This window comes from Narcine bancroftii, chromosome 3, assembly GCF_036971445.1.
Source record: "Narcine bancroftii isolate sNarBan1 chromosome 3, sNarBan1.hap1, whole genome shotgun sequence".
Taxonomy (NCBI): Eukaryota; Metazoa; Chordata; class Chondrichthyes; order Torpediniformes; family Narcinidae; genus Narcine; species Narcine bancroftii.
The window spans coordinates 96,057,845-96,065,954 of NC_091471.1; the positions used below are offsets into that span (position 1 = coordinate 96,057,845).

Consider the following 8,110-nt stretch of genomic DNA (forward strand, 5'->3'; position numbering starts at 1 on the left):
ATGTTTTCTAAATTGCACTCAAATACTCACGGTGTGCCTCACAACAGGATTATCAATTAATGTATTTAAAGAGAAGGAAAGTGAGGATCCAAGAAATGCTGGAATGGAAATGTTATTAGAAGAGTTCAACTCCATTGACAGTCCACTCAATTATAAAAATTCAGCCAAAACATAAGGTTTCATAAGGTTTTCTGAAGTGGCCATTCAGATAGCAGATGCTTTAAGAATTATTTTACAGAACTCGATAGACTCAGGATTAGTACCCATGGATTGGAGGGTAGCTAATGTTACCCCCACTATTTAAAAAGGGGGGTAGAGAGAAAGTGAGGAATTATAGGCCGGTGAGCCTTACATCAGTAGTGGGCAAAATGATGGAATCCATTATTAAGGATGTAATAGCGGAGCATATGACTAGCAGAGAAGTGATCGGACAGAGTCAACATGGATTTACAGAAGGTGCTTGACAAATCTATTGGAATTCTTTGAGATGGTGACAGGTAAAACAGATGGGGGAGAGCCAGTGGATGTGGTGTACCTGGATTTCCAAAAGGCCTTTGATAAGGTCCCACATAAACGACTGGCATGCAAAATTAAGGCTCATGGGATTGGGGGCAAGGTATTAATGTGGATTGAGAACTGGCTGGCAGATAGAAGACAGAGAGTTGGAATAAACGGCTCATTTTCTGAGTGGCAGGCGGTGACCAGTGGGGTGCCACAGGGATCTGTACTGGGACCCCAGCTGTTCACAATTTACATTAATGATCTAGATGAGGGGATTGGATATAATATCTCCAAATTTGCAGACGACACTAAGCTAGGAGGGGTTGTGTGCACTGAAGAGGAGGTCAGGAAGCTCCAGTGTGATTTGGATAAATTGAGGGACTGGGCAGATACATGGCAAATGCACTACAATGTGGATAAATGTGAGGTTATCCACTTTGGTAATACAAACCAGAGGGCAGATTACTATTTGAATGGCAATAGATTGGGAGATGGGGAAGTGCAGAGAGACCTAGGGGTACTTGAACACCAGTCTCTGAAGGCGAGAATGCATGTATAGCAGGCGGTTAAAAAGGCAAATGGTATGTTGGCCTTCATATCAAGAGGGTTTGAGTATAGGAACAAGGATACCTTACTGCAGCTGTACAGGGCCTTGGTGAGACCACACCTGGAGTATTGTGTGCAGTTTTGGTCACCTTATCTAAGGAGGGATGTTCTTGCAATGGAGGGAGTGCAGAGGCGATTCACCAGGCTGATACCTGGAATGCCAGGAATGACTTATGAGGAAAGATTGCGCAAATTGGGATTGTACTTGCTGGACTTTAGAAGATTGAGAGGGGATTTCATAGAGACATATAAAATTCTGGAAGGACTAGATAGAATGGATGCGGAAGGGTGGTTTCCAATGGTGGGGGAGTCCAGAACCCAGGGCCATGGTTCAAGGATAATAGGCAAACCATTTAGATCTGAGATGAGGAGGGATTTCTTTACCCAGAGGGTGGTGAATCTATGGAATTCATTGCCACAGAGAGCAGTAGAGGCAAGTTCATTGAGTATATTTAAGAGGGAATTAGATATATTTCTATAGTATAAGGGAATTAGGGGTTACAGAGAGAAGGCAGGGACAGGGTACTGAACTTTAAGATCAGCCATGATCTCATTGAATGGCAGATCAGGCTCGAAGGGCCGAATGACCTACTCCTGCTCCTATCTTCTATGTTTCATACGTTGACCATCCAATGGTAAAATCTGAAATTAGGTAGAGCTATGCCTCCGTTGCATTTAGGCTTTTAAAGATGAACTTTGTTTAGATGATGGTGCTTACCCTTCCATATACAAGACAATATAATCAAATCAAGTGAATAAAAAAAATGATTTGGGAATGAAAATTTGGATAGGCTGAAAAAGGCATAAAAATTTAGGTAAGATATTAATTTCAATCAAATTAATATGACTGACCAGAGATATAGAAAGGGGCGACCATAGTGTTAGAAACTGTTTCATATGTTTTTAATATAATGCAGGATTTTTAGTTTCTGCATATTTTTGATCTATTTGTTTAATTTGATTAACTAATTCTAATTTTCTTTTATTGGTCTTCCTTTTTGTATTCACTTTATAAGAAATAATTTTCCACCTCAGAAAAGTTTTCATAGCATCCCAAAAATCAGAGTGGAAATTTTGATGAATTGTTTGTATCAAATAAAAAAGTTAACTGCTTCTCCATAAATTTCATAAAGATTGCAAATAAAAGCCTATCAGTTTTGTTCAACTTCAGTCTTTTGGAGTGATTGATGGTGTATCACAGGTAATTTTCAGTGGCCAATTCCCACATTTAAAATATTCTATCTGAATTTGCCCAAAGTCCATAAAGCATCAGTCGTCACTGAAAAACTAAAACTAATTGTAGATTATATGATAATAAACAAAAATGGCAAGAGCATTGTTGGCTTGGCTTCAAAATTGTATGCTTCCTGCTCATTAGGTACCTAAATGATGCAAGTATTTAAACTTGTTCTTGGTGATTACAATTGTAGAAATTAGTGTCTTCCTAATTGGAATTTAGAATGAGCAATTACAATCTGATTTCAGATTTGATAAAATGTACTTTGTGCTAAATGGCAAATTGTTTGGTGCTGCTTATTCATTCACTCCCATTCAGGTATAATTTCTTCATATGAAGCAGATAGATCCCAATAAAGAGAATAACATTAATCTGGAAGTGTTTGAATATTGCATCCAATAAAACAATTACTGTCTTCAAAATTGGCTTGCCTGCAGAAAGCAGAGGGTAGTAGTGGATGAAATGAATTCTGCCTGGAAGTCAGTGATTAGTGGAGTTCCACAGGGATCTGCTCTGGGACACTTCATTTTTGTTATTATTATAAATGACCTGGATGAAGAAGTAGAGGGATGGGTCAGTAAATTTTCAGATGGCATGAAGGTTGGAGGTGTGTGAATAGTATAGAAGTTTGTTGTAGGTTACAACAGGATATATCATGCAGAATTGGGTAGAAAAGTGGCAGATGGAGTTCAATCTGGATAAATGTGAAATGATGCATTATGGAAGGTCAAACTTGAAGGCAGAGTGCATAGTTAAATGCAGGATTCTTAACAGTGTGGAAGAACAGAGGGACCTTAAGGCCCAAATTCATAGATCTCTCAAGGTTGCTGTGCAAGTTGATTTAGTAGTTAAGATGGCTTTTGGAATTCTGGGCTTCATTACTTGGGGGATTGAATTCAACCATCAAGAGATAATGTTGGAGCTCTATAAAACTCTGGTTAGACCACACTCTGCATATTGTGTTCAGTTCAGGTTGCCTCATTATAGGAAAGATGTGGAAGCTAAGGAAAGGGTGCAAAGGAGATTTAGCAGGATGTTGGATTGGGAAACATATTGTATGAGGCAAGGTTTATGGAGCTAGGAAATTTTTTGTTTGGAATGAAGAAGGATGAGAGATTATTTAATAGAGGTCTACAAGATTATGAGAGTCATAGATAGGGTTGACAGCCATCACCTTTTTACCATGGTGAGAGTAGCAAAGTTCGTCATTTCTTCCTCAGCCTCATTGATGTTGCTTCACGCACCCATCACTTTGCTGCTAACTTTCACCCCAACCTTAAATGCAATTGGTCCACCTATGCCAAAACTCTCCCCCTTCTCAATCTCTCTGTCTCCATCTCACGAGAGAAATTTTCTGCAAATATTTTTGACAATCCCACCAACTCCTCAAATACACCTATTCCCTGTACTCAAATACTCTATTCCCTGTAAGGATTCAGTTCCTTTCTCTCAATTCCTCCATTGCATCTGTTCCCAGGATGAGGTCTTCCATTCCAGATCATCTGAGATGTTCTTTTTTAAAAATAAATGTTGCTTCCCATTAACTCAGCCCTTACCCACATATCCTCCAACTTTTGCACAATTGCTTCGGCCCCTTCTACCCTTAGATGTGCAAGGACAGGATTCCTCTATCAAACCACCAGCCTCCGCATCCAACATAATATCCTCCTCAATTTCCATAACCCACCATCAGACGTATTTTCCCCTCTCTGCCTTCTGCAGGGACCTGTCCCTCTGTGACTCCACTCATCCCTTCTGACAAATCACTCCCTTAGTATCTACCGCTGTGACTGCAGGCTCCAGACCTCGCTCACCACCATTTTAAAGGAGGCCCAAACCCTACTTCCAAGTGAAGCAACACTTCACTTATAAATTTGCAGGGTAATCTACTGCATCCAATGCTTCCATTGTGGACTTCTCTTCGTGAGATAGACTGGTCGTAGACTGAGAGAATGTTTTGCTGAGCACGTTTGCTCTCTCTGCAGCAATGGAGGGGATCTCACAGTGGCCAATCATTTCAATTCCACACCTCACATGTCTGTCCATGACCTCCTACACTGCTAAATAAATAGGAGGAGCAAAACCTAATACTCTGGGACTATACAACTGGATGGCTTTAACATTGGTTTCTCTAGTTTCTTCTAGGCTATTCCCCTGACTCCCTCTCCTCCCCATCCCTCTGTCTCCTATTGTCCACCTCTCAACCCCTTCCCTCTCCATTCAGAAACCTATCCCCTACCCCATCACTTCTCAGCCTTTTCTTGTACACCCTCCCTCCAATTCCCTTATGCTTCTCTCTCTCTGATCATAAGACTGTAAGGTGGCAAATCTGTCTGCCTTGCAGAAAGGCAAAAAAAATCATGTAATATGATACAGTTTTATTATTATGACAAATTGAATCTTGAATCCACCTATGACCCCTTGTCTGTGGATCTGTGCTTCTCTCCTGTCCCTTCTTCCTCTCTTCTCTCCCCCCCCCCCCCCCCCCCATAATTTTTGAGGCATCTGCCTGCTTTTTGTTCCTACCTTGAAGTTCTCAGGACTGAAACATTGGTTATGTATCTTTATTTTTGCTACATAAAGACTGCTGTGTGACTTGCTGAGTTTCTCCAGCATTTCTGTTGAAACCAGAGGATGTCTGTACAATGTGAGGGGAGGAAAGTTTAGGGGAGATGTCAGGGTTAAGTTTTTTTTACACAGAATAGTGGTGCCTGGAATATATTACCTGGGCTGATGGTGGAGGTTGGTACAATGGAGACATTTAAAAGACTCAGAAACAGAGGATTATGAGGTAGGGAAGTTTTTTTTTTGCTAGGTTTATATAGGTTGGCACAACATTGTGGGCTGAAGATTCTGTGCTGTTATGTTCTATGTTTCTTTTTTACCAGAAAGGATTAACATTTTGATCAAATATTTACTCAGATCATTAAAGTGAAACCAGTTTGTTCTATGTGAAGAGCTGGAGAAGGCATTTATGATTTAATGAAATCATAGATTTTATGGATTGTAATACTTCTAAAGGAATGTTTTATGGTTTTAAGCTACTTGATTCTATCTTGCAACATTTTATGAGGCAGTCTTTTCACATATTTAGCAGATGATGTAACCTAATATTGAAATGGAAAGCTCTTATTTGTCTTCTAACACTACTTTGAATTCAGAAATACTTATTAAAATTAGAATATGAGCAGGAGAATGCCATCTGGCCCATTGAGTTTCCTCTGCCATTCAATAGCTGATCTGATGATAGGCTCATCTCTATCTGACTTTTCCCCATAATTCCTTCATCCTCTCCTATGTTAAAATCTATCCACCCTTGTCCTAAATATATTTTCTGAAGAAACCCTCCACTGCTTCTACGAGCAATGAATTTAATAGATTCACTATTCTCTGATCTAAATCTACTACCTTGAATCTTGAGGGTATGTCCCCTAGTTATAGCATCTCCCACCAATGGAAATATCTTACCTACCTCTATCTTATCTATGCCTTTCATAATTTTATACTTTTCTATAAGGTTCCCTCTCATTCTTCTAAATTCCAGCAAGTACAGTCCAAATGACCATCTGTCCATATAGGCTAACCCTCTCATCTCTGGAATCAACCAGGTGAAACTCCCCTGCACTACCTGTAAAGCAGTACATCCTTCTTCAAGTAAGAAACAAGAACTGCACTCATTACTCCAGATGCAGTCTCACTAGTATCTTGTACAGTTGCAGCAAAACCTCCATGCTCTAAATTCAATCCCTTTAAAATGAAGGTCACATTCCATTTGCCTTCTTGATATCCTACTGCACCTGCAAATCAGTCTTTTGCAATTAATGCACAAGCACTTCCAAATCCTTCTGCAAATTTCAATCACTTACCATTTGAAATAGTAATCTGAGCTTCCATTTAAACTTCAAAAGTTGATAACCTCGATAACCTCACATTTACCAATCTTGTATTCCATCTGCCAGTCCCTTGCCCACTCACTTTACCTATCTACAGTGCCCTCCATAATGTTGGGGACAAAGATACATTTTCTGTTATTAAATTTGTAATCAAACAATTCACATGTAATTAAAATGCACATTCCAGATTTTATTCAAAGGTAGTTGCATACATTTTGGTTTTGTGCTTTTAAAATCTGGTAATCTTTGCCTCTTGAAGTTGACTTAACCACTCTTCTCTTACTTTACTCTTTTTTAACTTTGACTTTATTTTATCCACACTCTTCTTTTACTTTATCCACCCTTCTCCAATCTGTTTAGCTTAAAGCCCTGTCCACAGTTCAAGTTATGCAATTTGCCAGGATCCAAATCCAATCATGGTTCAGATGGAACCCGTTCCCTTTGAACATTTCCTTCCTTGCCCAATAGTGGTTCCAATTTCCCATGAATTGGAAGCCACTTCTCCTAGACGAATCCTTGAGCCACTTGTTTAACTCAGCTGCATCTCCATATTGCAAGAAAATCAGGAAATATACAAAAATTACAAACAATAAAATGGCAATCCAGCTCCTTAGAGTTTTTGGGTTAGAGTTCCTGAAAGTAAGGAGTTTACTTTCAAATGAGGTAAAAACATAATGTTTTACTTGCAAATTACAATCATGCCTGGAAACATTGATAATTCTGATGATTTAAAAAAAAAATCTAGCTAACTGTATCACCTTCTCTACTTGGGTATGTTTTCTTAGAATTCCTGTGTATCACCTCTAATGTGCAAATCGGGAATGTGTGACTGGAATGGAACCCAGAATGTCATTTTAAAGTCCAAAGGATAGACCTCGCCTCATTCACTCTCTAGTTTCTATATTTTGAACAGATGAACCAACAGGCACTTTCAGGAACAATCGTAATTTACACAAAAAAGACTGTGGATACTTTTTGTCTGTTATTTTTGTGATCCAAGAACCAGTCGAATGCTTCATTGGCCTAGCCCATACTGTTCATTCACTGATTACCTTTCCCTTCCCCTGCCAACATTCTAGTCTCAGGTGCTCATAGAGGACCTCAAAATCAATAGATCCAAATATTTTTAACACTTGTATCTTCTATGTTAGCCTATAGATAATCTATTATAAGTTTATTGTACATCATAGTGAGTTAGGGTTGGTTGTGGTACTGAGATCAAGACTTGTGGACAATCATTGATAGGCATCTTTGGACATACATCAGGAAAAGAAAATTAAGAAATGCACCCTTGAGGAACCTATTAGTTGCATTATCCTAAGTAGAGAGGAAATTAGTTCTGAGAAATGAAATAATATAGATACAATATACAATAATATAGATACAAAATTTAATACAATAGCAATCAAAATAAATCATGGAAATTTCAAACTCACACTTTTTGGATAATCCCAGAATACCTTAAAGTTATACAGGAAAAACATCATGGAAAATCATGACTCTAATTTTTTTGAATAAAGTCTATTCCCACACCTGTTTTTTCTTCTAATTTTCTCCATTCTGTGTATTTTTTTTAAAAAAATGGACTAATGGAGCAAATTTAAAACCTCTCCTCATAGAGTTGTAGAATACTGTATATTTAAATGAGGAATTATAGTCTGATGAGGGCATCTTTGAATAGAGATGCCTAATGTCTTCGAGAATAACATGTACATTTTTAGTTATTCATTACCTTTTTAAAAACCCATTTGTGATGACTAATATCTAAACATAAAATAGTCAAGAAACATTTGAAATTGACTTTTTCTTCTGCAGGAGACAGCCATAAGGGACTGAGAAGTTCCATCTGAAGCCACTGGGAGTGTGTGATCAT

The 8,110-nt window shown here is 38.5% G+C and overlaps 1 protein-coding gene across 12 annotated transcripts in view; it reads right to left on the reverse strand.

Annotated features, from left to right (window-relative positions):
- tusc3 (tumor suppressor candidate 3) overlaps positions 1–8,110 on the reverse strand; it is a 548,930-nt gene that overhangs the window by 113,267 nt on the left and 427,553 nt on the right. The gene's annotated exons all lie outside the window — the stretch shown is intronic.